This window comes from Marmota flaviventris, chromosome 9, assembly GCF_047511675.1.
Source record: "Marmota flaviventris isolate mMarFla1 chromosome 9, mMarFla1.hap1, whole genome shotgun sequence".
Classification (NCBI taxonomy): domain Eukaryota; kingdom Metazoa; phylum Chordata; class Mammalia; order Rodentia; family Sciuridae; genus Marmota; species Marmota flaviventris.
The window spans coordinates 128,950,053-128,974,053 of NC_092506.1; the positions used below are offsets into that span (position 1 = coordinate 128,950,053).

General features: G+C 42.5%; 1 pseudogene; it reads left to right on the forward strand.

The window, feature by feature from the left end:
- Window positions 1-3,392: 3,392 nt before the first annotated feature.
- LOC139707031 (endogenous retrovirus group K member 5 Gag polyprotein-like) lies at window positions 3,393-24,001 on the forward strand (annotated as a pseudogene).

Sequence of the window (24,001 nt, forward strand, 5' to 3'; positions counted from 1 at the left end):
TCACCTTATTGTGCTTTAAAATCTAAGACTTACTTTCTGGTCTTAACTTTTTTTGACACTTCTTACACAAAATCAGTCTCTTTCTCATTCTTATCATAAATCTAGTTAGCACTTCTGTTTTCAGTTTCTGTGTAATCAACTTTTCAGCTTCAACACATGAATGCCACATGCAGTATTTGTGGGAAAATAAATGTCATTACTAGGAAAAATAAAATATTATCCTCAATAAATAATTTGGGAAATTGGCATAATTCTCTGCATTCACTCATTCAGTGTTTTGAACTTGTCTCTAATAATAAATTTGGAAAAAGAATAAAAATATATAAATCAAATATACATATGTTTTCAAGATCTTATGGGTCACATTTGGTCAATGAGAGTAAGTTTTGTGACATTTATTTTTATAAAAATGGCATATGCTAATTCTTATAAATTTATTTATAATAAGTGTATATATTATATGTAAGTTTTTGTATTGTGAATTTAAATAGATCTATATTTCCATGGAATAAATAACTTTAAAATTTGTATTAGAGTTGGCTCAGTAACACAGGCCTGTCATTCCAGTGAATGTGGAGGCTGAGGCAGGAGTATTAAGAGTTCAAAGCCAGCCTCATTAACTTGGTGAGGTCCTGAGAAACAATTTAATCCTGTATCAAAATAATAATAAAAAAAAACAAGAAAGAAAAGAGGACTCAGACCCAGTGGCACACACCTGTAATCCCAGTGGCTCAGAAGGCTGAGGCAGAAGGATTATGAGTTCATAGTCAGCCTCAACAATGGTGATGAACTAAGAAAATTAGTGAGACTCTAAATAAAATACAAAATGAGGCTGGTGATGTTGCTCAGTGGTGGAGTATCCAAGAGTTCAATCTCAGAAGGGCCAAATAAAATAAATAAATAAAAAGTGCTGGGGATGAGTGGGCCTGTGGTTCAGTGGTAATACAATTGAATTGCATGGCATGTGTGAGGCACTGGGTTTGATTCTCAGAACCACATATAAATAAACAAAATAAAATTCTATCAACAAAGAAAAAATATTTTAAAAAACTGGAGGTGTATCTCAGTGGGTAATCACCCAAATGCACTCACCCTGTATCCCTTCTCCACCTGGGATGCCCACCCTGACACATGTGAAAGAACAATATCTCAGCCTGGCCACCTATCCAGCAGTTTTCCTTTAACAGCCCATGAGGACCCATTCCTCACTTGATGCCCATCCTTTCACGCCACTGTGTGACTATGCACTGGGCCTACACTAAGCCACCCAAGCACAACTGTTTGTTAAGGTCCAGGTGCAGGTATCCCTAATTCATTCCACTGGGACGTTATATTTTATAAAATGGGTTTCTAATACTTCAAAATGACAGGTTTAGGGCTGAAAGTACAGTTCAGTAGTAAAACGAGTGTTTCCCATGTGCCTGGCTCTGGGTTCCTCTGCCACACGACGGGCGTGAGCTTCATGAAAGAAGATTCAGTGCATAAGAAATTGCTAGAGAGTTTTAAATTAAAGAGACAGACTCTCATACCTTTAATGCAGCTCTGAGATGGCTTCTCCTAGCTCCTGCCTCCAGCCACCTAATCTGTTGTTGAGGTTTACAGAAGAGACTAGCGAGAGAGGGAGAGCATGCCAGGGAGTGAGATTTTATTGGGCAACAAAAAAATTCAAGGGAAAATACCAGCCAATGAAGGATAAGGGGATCAGCATCTCAAGGTCAGGGCTGGCAATTGGGTCTTCAGGTCAGTGGCCAGGCACATCTGTGCATGAACAAGCCCTCGGACCTGGGAAAGGGTGGGGAAGGCTTTTTAACACAGGCTGTGTTTAAGCGCCTCTCACCCAGCCAGGGAGGTAACTCAAATCACATGTAAGAATGGCCTCCTACAGGATCCAACTCCAGCATGTAAAAAAAAGCCAGGCAGGCCTGGTGGCACATGCCTATAATCCCAGTGACTATAGAGGCTGAGGCAGGAGGCTCAAAAGTCTAATGTCAGCTTCAGCAATGTAGTGAAGCCCTAAAAATCTTAGATAGACACTGTCTATAAACTATAAAAAGGGTTGGGGATGGTTGTTCAGTGCTTAAGAAATCCTAGATTCAGTTCCCACAACCAAAAAACAGAACCAAACTCAAACTAAAAATGAAAAACAAACTGTATTCCCCAATATTATTTGCAGGTAGGGGTCTCTATGATTCTGTGCTGGCCAATGAGATATCAGTGGAAGCCACTGGGCCTCTTAGATCTTTGTTTTTTTCCTTCTTCCCTTTCCCCTGATTGCTGCATTGAATGGACTGCAGAATGAAAAACAGAAAGGGTTCTGAGGCATGATGGCATAGCTGGATAGCCATAGCAGCCCAGACTGCCAACCACTGGGCTTTTTGATTTTCAAGTAAAAGGAAATCTTTTTCAGTATTTGATGGGTACATTTTTCTAGCAGTGGAAAGACAGATGCATTGATTTTTCTCCTTGTTCTACTTTCTGTTCATTGTCCTCAGGTTCAGGAACAATGCAGGTCAAAAGAACCAGCCATCTTTGTCACCAATTCTTTTTCAGGTCTCTGGGGATGGAGTGGAAGTACAACACAAAACCTCTACAGTACCTAATCTGAGCCCTTGGGACAGAGTTAGTCCTGAGTCATCTCCAGGATCCCTCATCTGTCCCAGAATGTTCACAGAGAGTGAGTATATTTCCTCTTGTTGCCAACACTCAAGTCCAAAATCCCAGGACTCCCATGGCTCTCCTGAGAACTGTTCCACAACAGACTAACACTGGTCCCAATCTCAATTCCTGCACTGATGGGACATTGGGAAAGTGATTTTAAGCAAGCCATAGTGTTCCCAATTTTGAAGTGGGTCGTCTCCAAAAAAGACTTGAATCTAAATGAACACAGAAGGAAGAAGCCTGGGTCCAAGGACTGAAGATGAACCCTGCCTCCAGAGAAACCTAGGATTTTAAAAGATTTCCAATTAAAGTGAGGTGGCAGGTAAAGTATAGACCTTGACATAAAACAATAGGCTGAGAGCAAAATGTCAGATGTGGGCAAAGACGTATGTGCGAGAGACTGATGTTTCACAGCCTCCACAACAGGTAAAAATGAATGCTAAAATTGTAATATGTAACATAAGAAAAAGGAACCACATTTTTTTCTTTTTTATTTCTTTTATTTTTTTTTTGTACAAGTGTTTGAAACTAGGGGAACATAACCACTGAGCCTCATCCTCAGATTTTTTAATGGTATTTTTTAGCTTTTGAGACACATTTTTAATCACAATATTGGGGTATTCTTATATCAAACAAGCATTTTTATCACAAAATAAATATGTCATGTTAGCAGCTACTTCTCTTTTACTGATTTTGTTTTTTTCTTTCCATAAATTCAAGTGAAAATGCTGTTTTTTGTGGTGAGCCGCTTCTGCCGTTTCTGCAGACTATGGTCGCCATTACGAGATGGCGCTGGCTCCGCTGTGGTATGTGACAAACAACTCCTTATCTGAGAGAGTTGGCACATGATTTTTCACCACCCTGTGAGAGAGTTCCACGCGGCAGCTTTGCATTGGGGCTTGGGATGCTTTATTAAGGCTGGGAGGGCATCCGGGAAGAAGAGAAGAAGAAAGTATAATAAATATCAAGGGCCCGAATAAAACTACTGAGAGAAGATTTCGGAGTTGCGTCTTCCTTGCGGGCAAGGGGTCGCGACAAGTGGTGCCGAGACCCGGGAAAATCAGAACTCTCAGTAGTCAGGGGTGGTGCACCGGTTAGTCCCAGGTAAGTGGGATCCGCGATCAAAGCGGGGTCAGTCCCCAGGTAAGGGGGATCCGCGATTAAAGCGGGGTCAGTCCCCAGGTAAGGGGGATCCGCGATTAAAGCGGGGTTAGTCCCAGGTAAGTGGGATACGCGAAGAAAGTGGGGCAACTCCTCTGTCTGTAATGAAAGAGGAAGCCTTGCATTTTATTGCAGCCGCGCCGTGTACTTTTGCGTCTACTTTCGCTTTTGCTTTCTGTGTCTCTTTCGCTGTGTCAGTGTGTTTTTGTTGTCTGTATTTTTTTTGTCGTTGTGTCATGGGTGCCACATCTTCAAGTCCGCTTCTTCTGGCCCTAGATGGCCTGTTACGTTCCAAGGGACTGGAAGTGAAGCATAGTACACTACAGAGATTTTTACAAAAGGTAGATGTCGCTGCACCGTGGTTTGCATTTTCGGGCAGCCTTACTGTGCCTAGTTGGGATAAATTAGGCAAAGATCTTGATTTTGCATCTGAGCACGGCATGTTAGAGGGTGGGGTGATACCCCTTTGGAAAATGGTCCGTGGTTGCCTTACGGATGGCAGATGCCAGGAAGCACTTGCTAAAGGACAGGAGGTTTTAGAGCGATTACATGAGGAAAAGTCGGAGACGACAGAAAGCGAAGTGACTCGAGAAGAGGGGAGTGTGCGGAGCATGACACGGGGGAGGAGACGGTTGTATCCAGATCTCAGTACGCTGCGTACACCCCCATGCGAAAGTGGGTCAGAGGAGGAGGAGGATGAGGAGGAAGAGCTCGGGAGGCTGTCTTGTCAGCTAGGGAGTTTAGCTACAGAAGAAGGGAACAAAAAGAAACAGGAGCTCAGGAAAAACGATCCCCCGGATCCACCGCCGTATGGTGGAGGCACTTCGGGGAGAGCTTTCCATGCCCAAACATGGAGGGCTGTTCACGCTGAGATGGGTCTTGCTTATCCAGTTTTTCAGGATGACAACAGGGGAAGAGTCCATGAACCCTTAGATTTTAAAATTGTAAAGACCCTGGCGGAGTCTGTGCGCACTTATGGGGTGGATGCCGCTTTCACACTGACTCAGGTGGAGAATCTATCTAGATACTGTATGACTCCCTCTGATTGGGCTAGCCTTGTTCGGGCTTGCGTTTCCCCGGGTAAATATCTGGACTGGAGAGCATTCGTGCTAGAGGGCGCAATAGAGCAGGCCGCCCAAAACCATGCGGCGGGACATCCCCATTGGGACAAGGATATGCTTTTAGGGCAGGGTAGATTTGCAAATCAACAGACAGGATTTCCTCTTGAGGCATATGATCAAATTAACAACATTTGCATTCGGGCATGGAAGTCGCTTCCAAATAGAGGAGAGGTGTCTGGTAATTTGACCAAGATTCTACAAGGCCCTACAGAACCCTTTTCAGATTTTGTAGCAAGGATGGTGGATGCCGCTGGAAAGATTTTTGGGGATCCTGATAGAGCCATGCCCCTTATCAAGCAATTGGTCTTTGAGCAGTGCACTAAGGAATGTAAAGCAGCAATCACTCCTTATAAAAATAAGGGCATAGAAGCATGGATGAAAGTGTGTAGAGAGATTGGAGGACCTTTAACTAATGCAGGTCTTGCAGCTGCTGTCCTTCGGATGGCAAAAGGGGGCAGTCCTGGTGCCGGAACATGCTTCCATTGTGGTCAACCTGGTCATTTCAGACGTGAATGTCCTAAAAAAGATAATTTTACTGGACCCCCTCGCGGTGGCCCTTCCAATGGCCTTCGTCAACCGGGGCTGTGTCCAAAATGTAAAAAGGGAAAGCATTGGGCAAAAGAGTGTAGATCAGTGTGGGACATCTATGGACAGCCTGTTTCAGCTGGGCCAAAAAACGGCCGAAGGGGCCCCCGACCTCAGGGCCCACAAATATATGGGGCAATGGAGAATGTCACACCCAAACCCGAGACATGGCCATCTCTACGCCATCCCATGAGACGCGGAGAGCCACTACAGGTGCCGCGGGATTGGACCTCTGTTCCACCTCTAGACTCGTACTAACACCTAAGATGGGAGTCCAATTGGTGGAAACTAAATTCAAAGGACCTTTACCACCTGGCACTGTAGGCTTGCTAATTGGACGTGCATCCTCTATATTACAAGGTCTTCATGTCTTTCCTGGAGTCATTAGTCCTGATACTGTAGGATCAGTAAAGGTTATGGTGGAAGCTCCAAAGGGTATTGTGTCCATTTCCCCAGGAGACCGGATTGCTCAATTGCTAATTCTACCCAGTCTGCATACCCGCTTTCCTGCTGATTCTTTTTCAAGGACAAGTGATGAGATTGGAGTCACTGGAGGGAATTCTGTTTATTTGTCCTTAGATATGAATGACCGTCCTACTTTAACCTTAACCATAGAAGGCAAATCAATTTTGGGATTGCTAGATACTGGAGCAGATCGTAGTATAATAGCACAAAAGGACTGGTCAAAGGGGTGGCCGGTGCAGCTCTCAGATCAATCACTAAGAGGTTTGGGATATGCCCAAGCCCCTCAAATCAGCTGTAGACATCTATCTTGGAAGGACCCAGAAGGACACAATGGCACCTTTCAGCCTTATGTACTTGATTTACCTATCTCTTTATGGGGTCGTGATCTGATGAAAGACATGGGGTTTACTCTTAGTAATGACTATTCTCCGGTGTCTCAACAGATTATGCAAAATATGGGGTATAGGCCAGGTCTAGGACTAGGAAAACACCTACAGGGGTGTAGGCATCCTGTGCAAGGTCATCAAAAGCTTAACAGATTTGGTCTGGGTTTTTCCTAGGGGCCACTGGGGCTCAAATACCCATAACATGGCTCACCGAGGAGCCTGTTTGGGTGCCTCAGTGGCCTCTTCCCTCGGTTAAATTGGCAGCGGCCCATAATTTAATTAAAGAACAACTAAACTTGGGTCACATCCAACCTTCTACTTCTCCATGGAATACTCCCATATTTGTTATTAGGAAAAAATCAGGAAAGTGGCGCCTACTACATGATTTACGAGCAGTTAATGCTCAAATGCAACTTATGGGGCCCATTCAAAGAGGGCTACCTCTGCTCTCCTCTATTCCTCAGGGCTGGCATATTATTGCTATTGACATTAAAGACTGTTTCTTTTCTATTCCTTTGCATCCTAAAGACTCACAACGTTTTGCTTTCACCCTTCCCTCGTGTAACCACGAGGAGCCAGATCTTAGGTTTGAGTGGGTAGTGTTGCCACAGGGAATGGCTAATAGTCCCACGATGTGCCAGATATATGTGGGGAAGGCACTTGCACCTCTCAGACGTAAGTATCCCTTCATCAGGATTATTCATTATATGGATGATGTGTTATTGGCCGCTAAATTAGAACAGATAGTTAATGAGGCCTATAAAGACTTAGTAAAGCTGTTAGCTCAATATGGGCTACATATTGCACCTAAAAAGGTTCAAACGGGGAATTCTATTGAGTATTTGGGAGCAATAATTGGGTATGATAAACTAAAACCACAAAAAATCACCATAAGAACTCAAGATCTCCAAACTCTGAATGATTTTCAAAAACTGTTGGGAGATATTAATTGGATAAGGGGATATTTACATATTCCTAATGGTGTGCTCCAGCCTTTGTATGCTACCCTTAAGGGTGATCCAGATCTTGCTTCTCCTCGTAGCCTCACTAAAGAGGCTAGAGCGGCCCTTACAACAGTAGAAGAAGCTATACAACATGCTACTCTATACAGGCTCCAAAATGATAAATCTTTCCAGTTATGTGTGCTTGCCACTATGCGGCAGCCTACTGGAGTACTGTGGCAAGATGGGCCTTTACTATGGATCCATCCACATATATCCCCAGGAAAATCTTTAGAATACTATCCTGATGCTGTTGCAGCGTTAGCACTTAAAGGGATTCACCAAAGCATTCAATTTTTTGGACAATCACCTTCTTCTCTTATTATACCCTATACTAAGGCTCAACTTAATGTTTTGTGTGCTACTCTAGACAACTGGGCTATTCTATGTTGCTCGTTTCAAGGGGCTATTGATAATCATTACCCTTCCCATCCATTACTCCATTTTGTTAAAGAACATCCCATCATTTTCCCTAAGGTAACTTCACCCAATCCAATTCCGGGGGCTGTTAATATTTTCACTGATGGTTCCAAGTCTGGAATGGGAGCTTATGTAATTAATGATTCTCCCCCTGTTCAGCATCAATTTGCTCCTGGTAATCCACAATGGGTTGAATTGCAAATTGTTATTGAGGTTTTTAAACAGTGTTCTTTTCCTTTTAATCTTATCTCGGACTCCATTTATGTGGTACAAGCACTCAAAGTCCTGGAGGCCGTGGGAGCTATTAGTAATGCCCATAATGTATCTGCTTACTTTAATCAGCTTCAACAACTTATCTGTAGCCGCACTGCTCCCTTTTATCCAATGCACATACGGGCTCATACTTCTCTTCCTGGTCCGTTATCACAGGGTAATGCCTGTGCGGACTCAGCCACTAGAGGCCAGTTGATATGCTTGGCTTCCTCCTTAGAGGGGGCTAAATTATTTCACCAAAATTTCCATGTTAATGCTTTAACGCTGCGCAGGCGTTTTTCCATTTCAAGAGCGGATGCTCGTCAGATAGTATTACAATGTCCTCATTGTGTCACATTTCTTCATCCCCCTACTTATGGAGTGAACCCACGGGGATTAAAACCATTGGTTGTCTGGCAAATGGATGTGACGCACATACCTGACTTTGGTAACCTCAAGTATGTACATGTTTCTGTTGATACGTGCTCTGGAGTTATTCATGCCTCTGCTTTGTCGGGAGAGAAGGCACGTAATGTTATCACTCATTGCCTAGAAGCATGGGCAGCATGGGGTGCTCCTGCATCCCTTAAGACTGATAATGGACCTGCTTATACTGGCAGACAATTTACATCTTTTTGTTCTACCATGGGAGTGCAACTTACTCATGGTCTGCCTTACAATCCTCAAGGACAAGGCATTGTTGAGCGTGCTCATCGCACTTTAAAGGAAACTTTACAAAAACAAAAAGGGGGAATAGGAGCTGAACACACTCCTAAAGAACGCCTGTCCTTAGCTCTCTTTACCATTAATTTTTTAAATTTGGATATTCATGGTCGCTCTGTGGCTGATAGACATGTGTCCCCTCAGCCCTCTGTGATTGGTTATGTTAAGTGGAAGGATGTTCTTACAGGCCAATGGAACGGCCCCGACCCCGTGCTGACATGGGCACGAGGATCTGTATGTGTTTTTCCCCAGGATCGCACGGAGCCGTTGTGGGTCCCTGAACGCCTGACAAGAAGAGTCTTGACATCAACCGACCAGCAACAAGAGATACCACAGCAACCCTGTGATGAGGATCTTCACTCTGCTACGTGCTCTGGTTCTGGTGCTGGTGCCGATGGCACAGACGACACCAATGCAGTGGTGGGCAGTGGCACGGGCTTGGCCAATGCCGATGCCGGTTCATGGTAGTTCTAGTGTCCTCCCCACTCTTTTCTCTACCTCATGTGAGATGTCTGCTCCCTGTGCCTCTCCTAGAGGGGACGTGGAAAGCATTTTTAATCGATCTCAGGTTAATCTCACAGGAGTTTTTTGTTTCAGCCTTGGAAACGCTAATTGCATTAGCCTTAAGACCAAAAATCTGACTAACTGGGAGGACCCATTGCGGTCCAAGCAGGTCTCAGGGAGTATTATTAATGCTGTACTGAGCCAAGTAGTTTCGGGGAAGCAATCAGGTTCAGGGACCCCTGTAAATAGCTCTGCTTTAAACATAACTACCTTGGCCATGATCTCCAAGGTACTAATCCCAGTGCCTCCTTCTTCTAATAGTACTTACAATGCCACTCATTTCAAGGCCTCTCCTTACTGTACCCCTAATCTTGGTTTCCCTCCAACATTTACGCCTTGTCAGGATCATTCTTGGGAGAAACTTCAAGTTACTAAGGGTTTCTCCTTTTCCCCCTCTCTTAAGAGGTATGTTTATAATTTTAACCATAGTGCCAACTCCTCTACAGGAGTAGGTTGGTCCTGGTTTCAATGGCTGATTTCCAATGAGAAGGGGGCTTCAGCTGATATTTCTGCATTGGCTCAATTGCTAGGAGCCAAAACCTGGCTGGCTAATGTTTCTGGCACTGTTAGGAAAAGTGAACGAGGTAATAGGCTCACATCTGTTTCGCTCAACTCTTTGCTACATAATGCTACATTGCCTCCTGCAATGGTCTGCGTCCAATCCCCGTTCTTGCTCCTTTTGGCTAACAATACCTCGTCGGGGATGCTGGATTGTTCTAGTGTTACCTGTCTCTTATCTGAGTGTTGGAATGGTTCTTGGACTGTAGCAGTGGTTATGAAAATTCCAACCTTTGTCCCTATCCCAGTCACTGCGGACCCAGATAAATTCCCCATTGTTGAACTACTCAGAGTCCGCAGAGATTTTGGAATTACGGCAGCTATAGTGACAGCTGTGGCAGTGTCTGCTGCTGCAGCAGTTACAGCTGGAGTAGCCATGGCCAGTCAAGTACAAACTGCTGCCACTATTAATCAAGTTGTTCAACAAACTTCCACTATACTTGAATCCCAAAATTCAATTAATCAACATATTTTGTCAGGGATTTTAGCTGCCAACCAAAGGATAGATTTACTCCAAGCTCAGGTAGAAGAATTGGCTGACTTAGTGCTTTTGGGTTGTGTTGATCAACGTGCACATTTATGTATAACCTCTGTCAGATTTAATGATTCCAGAAATGCCTCCCGCATCATCGGGGAATATCTATCCGGAACCTGGTCCTTGGCAGCAGAAAACTTGATCCAGTCTCAACTAACTCAGATTGCTGTCTTGAACAGTACCCGTATCGAACCAGTGACTTTGGGTCAATTCACCGATTGGATATCTTCTGCTTTTTCCTTCTTCAAAGAGTGGGTGGGAGTAGGCATTTTTGGTGCAATGTGTTGCTTCAGTGTTATACTTTGTTTGTGGTTTCTCTGTCGCCTTAAAACTCGCCATGCACAAGAAAAGGCTATGATCATACAAGCTCTTGCAGCTTTAGAAAATGGCAACTCACCTCAAGTCTGGCTTGCGCATCTTAAACAGTAAACCTTTGTCATGGTCGTTGCACCCCAAGTTATTATAACATTGCACTGGGATCGACATGACTTTCCTTATTATTCTCTTAGTGTTGGAAAGCCCTTGCACTCTGCCGGTCTTGCTGCCATTGCACGCAGATGGGTTTCCACACTAGTGCTTTACTATCGCTTTAAAGTCCGTGCCTTTCTTTCAGGGTGCTGTCAACTTGTTTGTCATTAATACAGCCACAGTTCAGCCTCAGCTATCCCCCTTCGTCCACCATCGTCACGATACAGGATGCGAGGCAAGGCACTGCACTTGAGTGATCCTTGACGTGGACCTCAAGGAGAGCATGTCCTATTGCATGCGGGTTAGACGCGTCCACGCCCCGCCCCACGAAAAAAGGCGTCGGCTGATATGGCCTCGGATCTGGGGAAGGCGCCTCCTTAGGACTGAGCCATACTATGCAGCCACTTCTGCACAGTGGGATAGGACCTCTACTCTCGCCTGTATTGTTTTAATAAAACAGAAAAGGGGGAACTGTGGTGAGCCGCTTCTGCCGTTTCTGCAGACTATGGTCGCCATTACGAGATGGCGCTGGCTCCGCTGTGGTATGTGACAAACAACTCCTTATCTGAGAGAGTTGGCACATGATTTTTCACCACCCTGTGAGAGAGTTCCACGCGGCAGCTTTGCATTGGGGCTTGGGATGCTTTATTAAGGCTGGGAGGGCATCCGGGAAGAAGAGAAGAAGAAAGTATAATAAATATCAAGGGCCCGAATAAAACTACTGAGAGAAGATTTCGGAGTTGCGTCTTCCTTGCGGGCAAGGGGTCGCGACAGTTTTTTTCATATTTAATAACTTTTTATAATTTTAACCATTATTTTTTTTTGTTTTTATGTGGTGTTGATATAACCCAGCACCTCGTGTGCACTAGGCAAGCACTCTCCCACTGAACCACAAACCCAGCCCACATTTAACCTCATTTTAATCAAATTATTTTCTTTCTTTCTACCCATCCTTGTTTTTTTTATTCACCCTCCAATCTATGTGACTAAAAATTCCTGGGAAATGATACTGCCTAATGTTAATTCTGGTGTTTGGGGCACTGGGTTTTGGCAAGATTTCCACCCCTTGCCCAGTTTTGCAGTATTATGCTGTATATTTTGAATTCTTTATAGAAGCCTTTAGCATTTTTGTGGAACAATGAAATAAGTTTCCCAAAGTATGGCACTATTTTTGAAAGGTTTGGAGATATTGAATGACATGATGAGAAAAGCACCTGGCATAGTGTGGTTGTGTGATTCTGAGAGGACACAAATTTCTTTGTGAGATCACAAATGGTGTTCTTACCTAGAATGTCCTTTCCTTTGCTCTTTAGCATACTTCAATTTATCCTTTAATACCTAGTTGAATGTGAAGAATTTGTACTCCCAGCCAATACCTATACCCAGCCTACTGGACCCCTTCTCTTTGTTGTTTTGCACAACAAAGCAACAGCAGGAAGGCTTTCAGTGTGCTCATATAGCAATGGGGTTCAGTGAGAACTGTAAATGGATTTTGGCCACTGAAATCACCTGGCAAAACCCAGCTCCTGGTTTTATTAAACTTTGCTATCAGGGCTGGGGATGTGGCTCAAGCGGTAGCGCGCTCGCCTGGCATGCGTGCTATCCTCAGCACCACATACAAACAAAGATGTTGTGTCCGCCGAGAACTAAAAAATAAATATTAAAAAAATTCTCTCTCTCTCTCTCTCTCTCTCTCTCTCTCTCCCTCTCCCACTCTCTCTTTAAAAAAAAAAAAAAAAACTTTGCTATCAGATTCCTTGACCTCCCCAGTGTCATTTTTCTTAAAAAAATAAATCACCTAGTTCAGTTTCTGCAGCTTGAAGCCCAAGTCCCCAACTGCTTCCCTGTCTCTACAGCATTGTGTCAGGTTGTCAGAATAAACCATAGTTATACAGAAGTCATTATAAAGAGGCTTTCTCTTCTGAGACTGAACCTTGAAAAAGATGGCCATGACCAGATACCTATGCTTCCTCATTCTGAGATGCCCCAGGCTGGCTGGAGAAGAGATCACAGATGACTCTTGTTTGCCAAATAGCTGTGCCCATCCTGTGCTGAAAGGGGGAGAGAAGGTGCTGAAGGCCACAGAGCTTAAAAAAAATCAGAAGGGCATGTCCTTTGAAAACATGCTTTTTAAATCTGGCTGGGCTCTTTCACAAATAGGGCAGGGACATTGCTAGTTGCTGTACAGTGCCTCTTCTGCATCCATAATACAAAGACAGTGCTGAAAACATGCTCACATTTATGCAAAAAAGTATTATCATCAGTTGGAATTCTGTAAATGGAGATACTCTGTGGTTAGCAGAGTGGTTCAAGGTGAACCATTGAAGATGTGGGGTTCAAATGTGACCAGAGCCCAAAGGTAATTGTCCCTTAGACTCAGTGGTGTCACAACCATGGATATCTCAGCAATATCTCTTTCATTCATTTCAGATGGAGTTTTCAAGGAGCAGTGGAGAGGCCAGGTGACAGTGAGGCTGGTGTAGGAGTGAACTTGATGGAAAACCATGGCTAATGAAGAAGAGCAGAGCCATTTGGTATGCTAGTGGATGCTGGTGGAATTGGGCCAAGCCAGACTGCAAAGGTTCCAGGGCTAGAGGGAAAAACCTGCAATCCCAGAGTGTTAAATATGTCATCGGAGGATGAGTCATGTGGACAGAATGCAGAGGATCAAATTGGTGGAGTGGGCGTGGCTCTCAAAACAATGGAGGTAAGAGGCCAGATGCTGGGTGGCACCTATGAAAAAAGTGGAGAGGACCTTGTGGGCAGAGCTGGTGAGGCAGAGTCAGCCTGAGTGAATGGAGCCCAACTTGTAAGAACAGTGGGTGGGGAGAAGCAGGGGAAGCACGTGGGAGGCAGCACCCTACCCAGGACCCCTTAGGTGAGCACAGCCTAGGAACCAGGAGGCACAGTAATGCAGGAGCAGAGGGCATGGTGGGTGCATCCACAGGAGGCAAATGGAGTCAGGAGAGGCATCCATCCGGTAATTCTGTCAGGATTCACTGTGGACCCAGAGGGGAAGCAGGGTCTTTGGCCTCTGAGATAGTAATGTGACCTCAATGTCTGTTCCATTGGGGGCCTCAGTTTCCCCTCTTACCCACTGAGGCAATGGAGGGAGGCTGAAGATGCCATGGCACAGCCTTTCTTTCTTCCTCCCACTCATTGGATGCTGTGCACTTTCTATATTTTCAGGTTGGTTGGGTCCCATGGGGTTTCTTGAAGGGGTCCTTGGGATATCGCCTGAGACACTTTGTTTTTGGGGAACAATAATTTTTTTTCCTGTGTGTTCACAGAGACTTCTCTTGGTGCCTGCTGTTTACATATTGAGACCCTGAAGTCCAGAGAGGGTAAGCCTGTGATGCAGCCGTCACTTGCTGGAGTCTGATCTGGATCGCACAGTCCCCTTCACTCACTCACTCACAGGCAGGGGTTTCATAGCACCTGGACAATAAAAAAAGCATTGATGAGGGAAGAGGCCTTGGCTCTTTCCAGGTGCTACTTTGGGACACTCCCTAAGTCTGTAAAGTGGGACACAAAGTGACATCTGACTCTCAGGCTGGTGTAAGGCCAAGTTCCAGCTTCATGATTCTCTAAAAGGCAATTTGCAATGGATGGGGCAGGGGATATATTTTGACAGTATTATCATTTAGTATTTTTTTAAAACATTCATTTTTTAGTTGTAGGTAGACACAATACATTTATTTTATTTTTATGTTATGGTGAGGCTTGAACCCAATGCCTCATGCATAATAGACGAACACTCTACCTCTAGGCAAAACCACAGCCTTCATTAATTTTATATATGGAAACATAACTCCTTGTAAAAAAAAAAAAAAAAAAAAAAAAAAAAAAAAAAAAAAAAAACTATAGTACCAGGCTCTGTCCTAGGCAGAGAGGACACAGACATGAACAAAACAGCAAGGAATCTCTGCTCTCATTTTTGTGGGGGCTACCATTCCCCTGGACTGACCCAAGAATTCAGGCACTAAAGAGACATGAAGTACTGACCCCCTTTAGGCATCTGATCTAATGTTACCATCCATGGCAATGTTTACCTTCTCAATTATTCTAAAACACACCCTTCTCCATATCATTTAGCTGCCCCAATCCTTTCCTAGCTGTGAGATAAAGGTCTCCTTAAAGATCCCTTCCTTGCTTGCTTCTCCAGTTGCATCTCCTCACCCCTCTTTTAGGTTTCAAGAATCCCTGTCTCATCCCTACTTGTACTTACTGCTCTGCGTAATGTGGGTACTTTCCCATTGTTAGAAGTGCTAATTCCTAATTAGACACTAGATGGTATCAGAACTGTACTTTTGACATTTTTCTATCTTCCACCAGAGTATCTGCCTACTTATTGGCTGGCTTGGTTAAGAAATACTTTAGAAAACTCTTCAGTACTTGCTTTACAAGCAGCTTTTTATTTTTTTTTTTGTACAAATCTTCATTAATTGTATGTATGAAATTAATCATCCAGCTATGAAAGGGAGTATTACACTAACTACCCAGTGTATATGTGTGTGTGTGTGTGTGTGTGAGTATATATATATATATATATATATACTCACACACACATACACACACATATATTTTTTTTCAAAATTTATTCAGAAGTGGGATAAGGATTTCAATTCAATCATGGCCTCCTTCTACACCTGTTGTGCCTGGAATGTTTCAGGAGTCCTTACTAATATTGCAGGTATTTCTTTCTATTTTCTATGCTGTGATTATTAAAAGCCATTAAATAGAATAAATATATCTCAGAGATGCCAAGTGTTATCTCACTTGTAGTTGTTCATTGGGCATCTGTAGGCCTAAGTGAATATTCAGAGCTTTTTGGCAAAAGCATTCCTGTATGGAGCAGAAAAACCACATGAGGCAGGAAAAAGTGTGTTAGTCTTGAAGAAGGCTTTTGTGTTGATGTTTGTGATTTCTTCTTGATATCCACATAAGGTGAGAGGAGAGGACTGGGAAGAAAATGAATATTTGGAAGGCAGGGGAATGTGAAAAATACTGCAATGAGACTGAGCATGACTCAGGTTTGGGTGAAGATATATAAGTACAGGGAGCATTTCTCTGAGCTGGGAACACACCTATATTTAGCCACGGAGAAGGAAATAATATGAAGAAGACAGAGTGTGGGCATTCAGTTAAGGAGATAGAAAACCAGGAAAATGTAATGACATGAATTTCTGGAAGAGGTGATTTTAAAAAGAAAGGCAGAACCTCTTGTTCTAAAAAACACTAAAAAGTGAGCCACAGGGTGACAAAGGAGGGACCTTGAGTTTTGGTGCCATAGGGGTTTCTGATAATCTCAGTGGAACCTCTGTCCTCAGGTGGTGGGAATTGAAGCCAAATTGAAGATTTATGGAAAAAATAAGGTCAGCATAGTGAAGGCAATAGCTGGAGGTCATTTTTCTGGTTGTTTACAATGAGATAAAGGGAGACTCAACCAGGTGTTAACATTTATGTTCTCAGAGATGTGGGGAGAGTTCATTCCTGCAAATGTTTGTTTTTGACTGCAGAAATCTTTTTTCTATTACCATGTTTATCACCTACACCTTAGAGTTGATTTTTTAGAAGTAATATGGAAGCCCAATAGTAATTTCTGGAGAGTACAAAGGGTGCTGGGGCAGGGCAATCAATGAAAGTAGAAGATAGATAATTAGATATGATCACTGTGTACCATGCATTTGGAAATATTATGCTCAACTCCATTAACATGTGCAGTAAATATTTGTTAATTAAAAACAAATTAAAACTAATTATTCTATTTGATCACTGAAAGGTAGGCACTCAACACTGAGGAAGAGAGTATCCTTATGGTTTGTTTCCTGCTTGTGAAAATGGTCATTGTTAGTCACCTATAAAGATAATGGATTAAATAATTTTGGAAGAAATCGTACGGTTTTGAAGTGCCTTGTTGTCACAGCATGATGAGGTTATCTGATGGTCACTGAAATATTTGAAGTGCTACAGTCCATCCACTGTCAAGGTAGTTTGTGCCAAGTTCATCCTTTGGGACTGTAATATTTTACTTATTTTTTCACTATTTGTTGCAATCAAGTCACTGAATCTGCCCACCCATAAAATGACAAAGATACTAAGCTCCACATGCAGGATGGGATGCTATTCTCCTGTATTGTTTTGAACTCTTGTATATGAAAGATTTTTTTCCCATCATTTTTATCAATGTAGTCAATATTTCTCAGTAAATATACATTTATTTGTTGCTTTCACTTATAATTTAATATTAATTTTTTTTATTTTATTGCTCATATTTTCCAGCTTTCAATCTTTCAGGATTTTTACTTTAGTTCTTATGTCATTTATCAGGAATTCACATGTGGGAAACCTTGAGAGACTCTCCTCCTACTCTTCATTCTCTTCCTCCTTCATATGTTAAGGCTCATTTTTTTTTTAAATTTATCTTTCATGATGCTAGAATCACCACTTTCTCCAGGGAAATATACACCTTTTTACTGGTATTTTTAGGGCAACTTGTGTAATTTGTCAGGACCAATGCAAAATGAAAACTTAGACTCCCTGTCTAAAAGCAGGTGACCTCTACCATTGACATCATGCCACAGAAATCTATTTCTTTCTTCTGTGATCTCTTCATATGTCATTGTACAATTTGTCTTTTAATTGTCCTTCTTACTACAGAATTTTAAATTATTAGCAAGACTTCTAACATTCATCTTTTTGTATGCCATATCAATTCTAAATGCAAACTTATGAGAAAGTCACATTGGAGAGCTTACACATCCATGTTGTGTTCATTAATACCAAAGCAGTGAATATGTTACACAGAACCAGTGCAATTGCATTTATTACACCCTGATAACTGTGAACAATTTCTCCAGCTGGTTTGTTAATGAGTTTGAAAGAGCTGGGAGAAAAGTGACTGTGGATTACCCTGCTTTCCCTATCCCTTCACATCCTCAGCTGGAAAGTTGGGTTAACACAGTGAAATACCTTGAGTGACAAAGCTGTCTTCTTTCTATATTTGAATCTAATTCTGGTTCGACATTAATGTGTGTCCTACCTGGGTTTCATCATGCTCCCTTTTTTTTTTATACTTGTGGATAGGACATGGTCACTTTGTACCCAACTCTCTCTTAGCTCCCATATTTCCGTGGCCCACTGGAATTTGTGATAATGGGAATGAAAACTCAATGTTTATGAAGTGTCCAAAAGCACTATACCTGCAGGTTACATTTATGTGCTGTGTTTATACCTGTGGTCCATTGCCTTCTTGGAATTTACTTTTGAAAAATAAGTAGTAAGATAAAATCAATAAAAATTATGATAGCAACAGTGAATATTCAATCAAGAACAGGTCCACTTTGAGCAGGAATCCTGACTGTGTAGGAAGAGCATCATGGGGCTAGTCCTCCTTTCCCTGCCTTCTGGCTTCAACACTCTCTTCATCATCTTTCCCTCCCTCAGTCCCTTGTATCCTCCCTTCCTCCCTTGCACAATAGTAAGAACACTAAGTAGGATATATGTACTCTGAAAACATGTAAGTGAACATTATACTATTGTAAAGTGTAACTACAGAATTATGCTGCAAATATCTAGAAATTGTTTATCTTATGCAATTAAAATTTTATATCCATCGAAGAGCAGCACCACATTTTACCCTAACCACATTTCTTTGCAACCAGCATGCTACTCTCTGTTTATATTTATATATTGCAACTAGAGATTGAACCCACAGCACTTAATTACTGAGTCACTTCCCCAGAGTTTTATTTATTTATTTATTTATTTTAATTTAGAGTCTGGGTCTCATTCAGTTGCTTAGGGCCTGGCTAACGTGATGAGGCTGGTTTTTAACTTGTGGTCCTCCCACGTCAGCTTCTCAAATCACTGATATTCAAGGTATGTCCCACTGTACCCAGCTCACTTAATGGTTTTTCATAGGGATATTTTGTGTTTCAGATTTTATACTCTTCTCAGGTGATGTGTCAGTCATTTCTCTCATTCCAACAGTTGAATCTCTTCGCTGTTCATGCTTTACTGTGCTGTGTAGAAGCTTTTGGTTTAATGGAATTATACTTCTCTGTTCATGGTTCTCTTCCCTGTCCTTTTATTGTCATAGCAAAAGGACCATTACCTAGAGCTATCTTGTAAAGTGTTTCTTCTGTGTTTTCTTTGTATGTTTTGCTCACAAACTTATGCTCTTCTTTCTTTTTTTCTATTTTAGATTAAAAATAGCAACTTCATCTGCTTGTGTTGTATGGCATGATATTTTAATACATATAACACTGTGTAGTGATCATATTTGTCACCTTAGTAGGATGGGAAGAGATTGGTAAATGGGACCCCAGTACTGTCTTCCAGGAATTATACAGGCTCACCTCTCACTTTACATTTTCTCCTCTTTGAGTTGATGTTTGATATGATGTAAGATAAATTTTTGTTTTCTTTCTTCCCTGTGCAGATATTGAGTGTCCTCAGCACCATCTGTTAAAGAGACTAACTATCCTTTATTCATTCTGTATTATTGGCCCCATTCTCAAAGATGATTGTGCAGTGAATGTCTGGGCTTACCCTTGTTCTCTTTTCTGTGCATTGGTCTATATGTTGCTTTCTATTTCAGTAAAACAGTGTTTTAATTATTGTATTTTGTAATTTATTTGATTCTATCTTTTTGGCATTTGTTAAAATTAGCTATACATAACAGTATAATGCATTGACACAGCATACATAAATGGAGTATAACTTCATATTTTTTTCTTTTTGTACATGATGCAGAATTACACCAGTCATGTAATTGCATAAGCATGCAGGGTAATAATATCTGATCCATTTCATGATCCTTCAAAACCGCATACATCTTTCCCTCCCTTACTAACCTCTCTATAAATCAAAGTGTATTTATTCTTCCCTAGTGCCTTCCATTGTGAATTAGCATCTGCACATCAGATAAAATATTAAGCCTTTGAAATTTTGTTATTGGTTTATTTAGCTTAGCATGGTATTCTCAAGTTATATATGCCAGCAAGTGGCATAATTTTATTATTTCTAGGGTTGAGTAATATTCCATACACACACACACACACACACACACACAACACACACACAAACACACAAACATACAGCCACACAGGCTAATCTATCTGTGTGTGGCTGTATGTTTGTTTGTGTGTGTGTGTGTATATATATATATATATATATATATATATATATATATATATATATATATATATATATATAAATGTTATATTATTTATATTATATATAACATTTTATTTATTCATTTATATGTTGAAGGATACCTAGGTTGGTTCCGTAGCTTAGCTATTGTGAATACATTGATATGGCACAAGCAATGTATGAGTGTACCTTTGCCTCCCACATTCTCATGAACAATATTATTGCTTGTATTCTTGATAATTGCCATTATGACTGCAGTGAAATAAAATATTGAAATAGCTTTTATTTGCATTTTTCTAATTGCTAAAGATGATGGTCTTTTTAATGTGTTTGTTGATCAATTGTATTTCTTCTTTTGTGAAGTGTCTTTTCAGTTCCTTCATCCATTTGTTGATGGGTTATGTCTCTTTTTTTTTGGCAATAAGTTTGTTGAGTTCTTTATATATCTTGGAGATTTCTGCTCTATTTGATGTGTTTGTGCTAAGGATTTATTCTCCCATTCTGTAGGCTCTCTCTTCATGTTATAGATTGATTCCTTTGCAGAGAATAAGCTTCTTAGTTTGAATCCATCACATTTTTTGATTCCTAATTTTACTGTTTGTGTTTTAGGAGTCTTGTTCAAGAAGTCAGGTCCTAAGCTAACAGGATGAGGATGTGGACATTTTTTTTTTGTTAGGGTCTCCATTCTCATGTCTAAATCTTTTATCTACTTTGAGTTGATTTTTGAGCACAGTGAGATATAGAAGTTTAATTTCATCTTTCTACATATGGATTTCCAGTTTTCCCAGCACCAACTGTTGAAGAGGCTTTCTTTTCTCCAATTTATGTTTTTTTCACCTTTGTCTAGTATGGATTGGTCTATATGTCTTTTGGTACTTTTTTTTTTTTTTTTTTTTTTTTTTACTATGTCTCTGTAGTATAGTTTAAGGTCTAGTATTGTGATGCCTACTGATTCACTCATTTTGTTGAGAATTGCTTTGGCTATTGTGGCTCTCCTATTTTTTCAAATGAATTTCATGATTGCTTTTTATAGTTTTATGAAGAATGTCATTGGGAGATTAAAAGGAATTGCATTGAATCTCTATAACTATTTTGTTAGTATCACCATTTTGACTATGATCATTCTGCCTATACAAGAGTATGTAACATCTTTACATTTTCTCAGATCTTCAATTTCTATCTTTAGTGTTCTGTGGTATTCATTGTAGAGGTATTTTACCTCTTTTTTAGTTTGATTCCCAAGTATTTTATTTTATTCTTTCTTTTTCTTTTTGAGGCCATTGTTAATGGGGTGGTTTTCCTAATTTGTTTTTACATTGGATTCATTGCTTCATTGCCGCAGTCCGGCTGCAGCAAACTAGCGGGGGGGGGGGGTGGGTGGGTGATGAACAACTTGTGTACATTGATACAGCAGGAATGGGAGCTGTTTACTGTAGGACAGGAGCGGTATTTATACATTCCACACAGCTTATCTTATTAGCATAAACTAGATACAGCAGTCAACCAATAAGGAATCTCCACACTTAATGGCTTGCTTTTGTTACTTCACAAACCACTTCCTCTGGCATTTTGCCAGGCGCCATCCAGCCTTGTTTACAGACTCTAGCATTTCTCTGGCAAAATGCCAGGTGCCATCCTGACTTGTTTACAGACTCAAACACTTCATTATAAAAATTCATTTGCTTTCTGAGTGTTTATTTCATGTTATACTATTTTACTAAATTTATTAGTCAAGAAAGTTTTCAGGTGAAATTTTTTGGATTTTCTAAATATAGAAGCATGTCATTAGCAAATAGTGATAGTTTGATTTCCTATTTTTCTATTCATTATCTTTAATTCTTTCTTCTAATTGTTTTGGATAGAGCTTCAAGGATGATGTTGAATAAAATGACAAAAAAAGGCATCTTTTTGCTTTTTTTCAATTTTAGAGGGAATTCTTTAATTTTTTCTCCCTTAATAATAATGTTTCTGAGGAGCCCCCCACAGAAGGGCCAGGCACAGAGCCCACTGGCAGGGTGGGCCCAGGACTGACTGGGCAGGGGAGCGGGTGGGAGACCCCAGGACAAAGGCCCTGGCCACCCTCCCCCAGCGGAGACAGCCTTTGGTGCAGCAGAGGGTGGAAACACTTTTCTATGGTGATGAGGCACTGAGAAGCCTGGGCAATAGCGTCAGTGGCAGTGGCAGCAACTTTGTGTCCCTGGCCCACTTGTCCCTGAGGCGCCAAGATGGGCAGCAGGCAGCGTGGTGAAGAATGATGCCCTGAAGCTGAGCCTGAAGGAACAGGTGCCAGCAGAGCCAACTCTGCCCCCCCATCTGCAAACTGCACACACAACAGGTGCCCCCTGACAGCCTGCTCTCCAGCCCTACCTGAGGCTGCTGAAGCTCTCCTCTCCTGAGCTCGAGTGCCTCATCATCCAGACCAATGGGCTGGTTACCACTACACGGAGGAGCACACAGTTCTTCTACCCCAAGATGTTGGCCAACGAGAAGCAGGAGTTCACCGAGGAGTTTGTCAAGGCCCTGGAGGATTTGGAAAAGCAGCACCAGCTTGGCGAGTGTGCAGCCCCACTGCTGCTGCTGCTGCTGCTGCTGCAGCCTCTGCAAGAGGACCCTCTGTCAGGCATCAGGCGCCATACCCTCACCCCCCAGCTGACATCGGTCTTCAGGAACCTGAGCAGCTACAGGGGTGGGGCGGGGGGTGCTGCAAATGTCCCCTTCACCTCCAATTCCGTTCCCTTCTCCCCGTCACTGCCGCCCCCCCCGCCCCACCCCGCGCACTGGGGCTGCCATGCCTAGCTGTGCTCAAGGATGAGCCACAGAAGGTGCCCGACTTGCCAAGCTTCAGCGAGAGCCTGTGGATATCGCTCATCGACATGGGCACATAGTAACACATCCAGGCTGAGAGCAATTGGCTGCTCAACTGCATTGCAGCCTCCAAGTGCCCCAAGGGCAAACTGGAGCATCTCTCCCTGGAGGAGAAAGTGAAGAGGTCAAGAGCCAGAACAGGACCTGGAGTCCACCAGGAGCCTGCTGACTGAGCAGGTGGCGCAGCTCAAGCAGAACGTCCTCAGCCATGTCAACAGTGGCTGCCAGCTGCTGCCCCAGCATCAGGTGCCCTTGTACAGAGCCCAAGCACTGGGTGCATGCGCGGCCCCCCTCCTTGAGGGGCGGGCTCACAAGGGGAGGGAGATGGCCTGAGCGCCCTGGACTTGGGAGGGTGCAACCCTGGCGACCACCTCCCCGAGGGTGCCCAGGACTCGGAGAGGGCCCGGTCCCCAGGGATCCCCATGGGTGCCCTGGGCTTGACAAGCTGGACCCCCTGCTCCTTTAGGGGGGTGGAGTCCATGACCTCCACCCCCCCCGCCTCTTTTCCCTGCGCTGCTGCCAGGTGTTGCACAAACCCGCAGGTTGCCCCTTCCTACACACCACTGCGGAAGGGGTCTCTATGGGGCACAGCCTCCAGGCTGCCTTTTCTTTTTCTGTTTTGCTTTTGGGAAAGAGAAGAACAGAGTGTTAGATTCTGCACCATTTATGTTTCTATTCGTGAACAAATGGTTGTGTGTCCCTGTGTGTTTCCTTGTGTTTTTTTTTTTAAAGAAATGGGAAAAAGAAAAAAAAAAATATTAAGCCTTTTCCTTGCTCTCACTACCCACTTTTGTCCTTCCAACACCCCTCCTCCCTGCCCTTTTTGTTCTTTGTTTTTGTTTTGCTAGGAGTCCACATTCCTGTTTGTAAACCTTTGTTCCCTGTTTTCTGTTTTCAGTAAAGTCTCCTTACTCCAAAAAGAAGAAGAAGGAAGAGGAGGAGGAGAAGGAAGAGGAGGAGGAGGAGGAGGAGGAGGAGGAGGAGGAGGAGGAGGAGGAGGAGGAGGAGGAGGAGAATATTGTCCATGTGTTTACCATAGATAGCTTTTATAGTATTAAGACATATTTCTATTATACATAG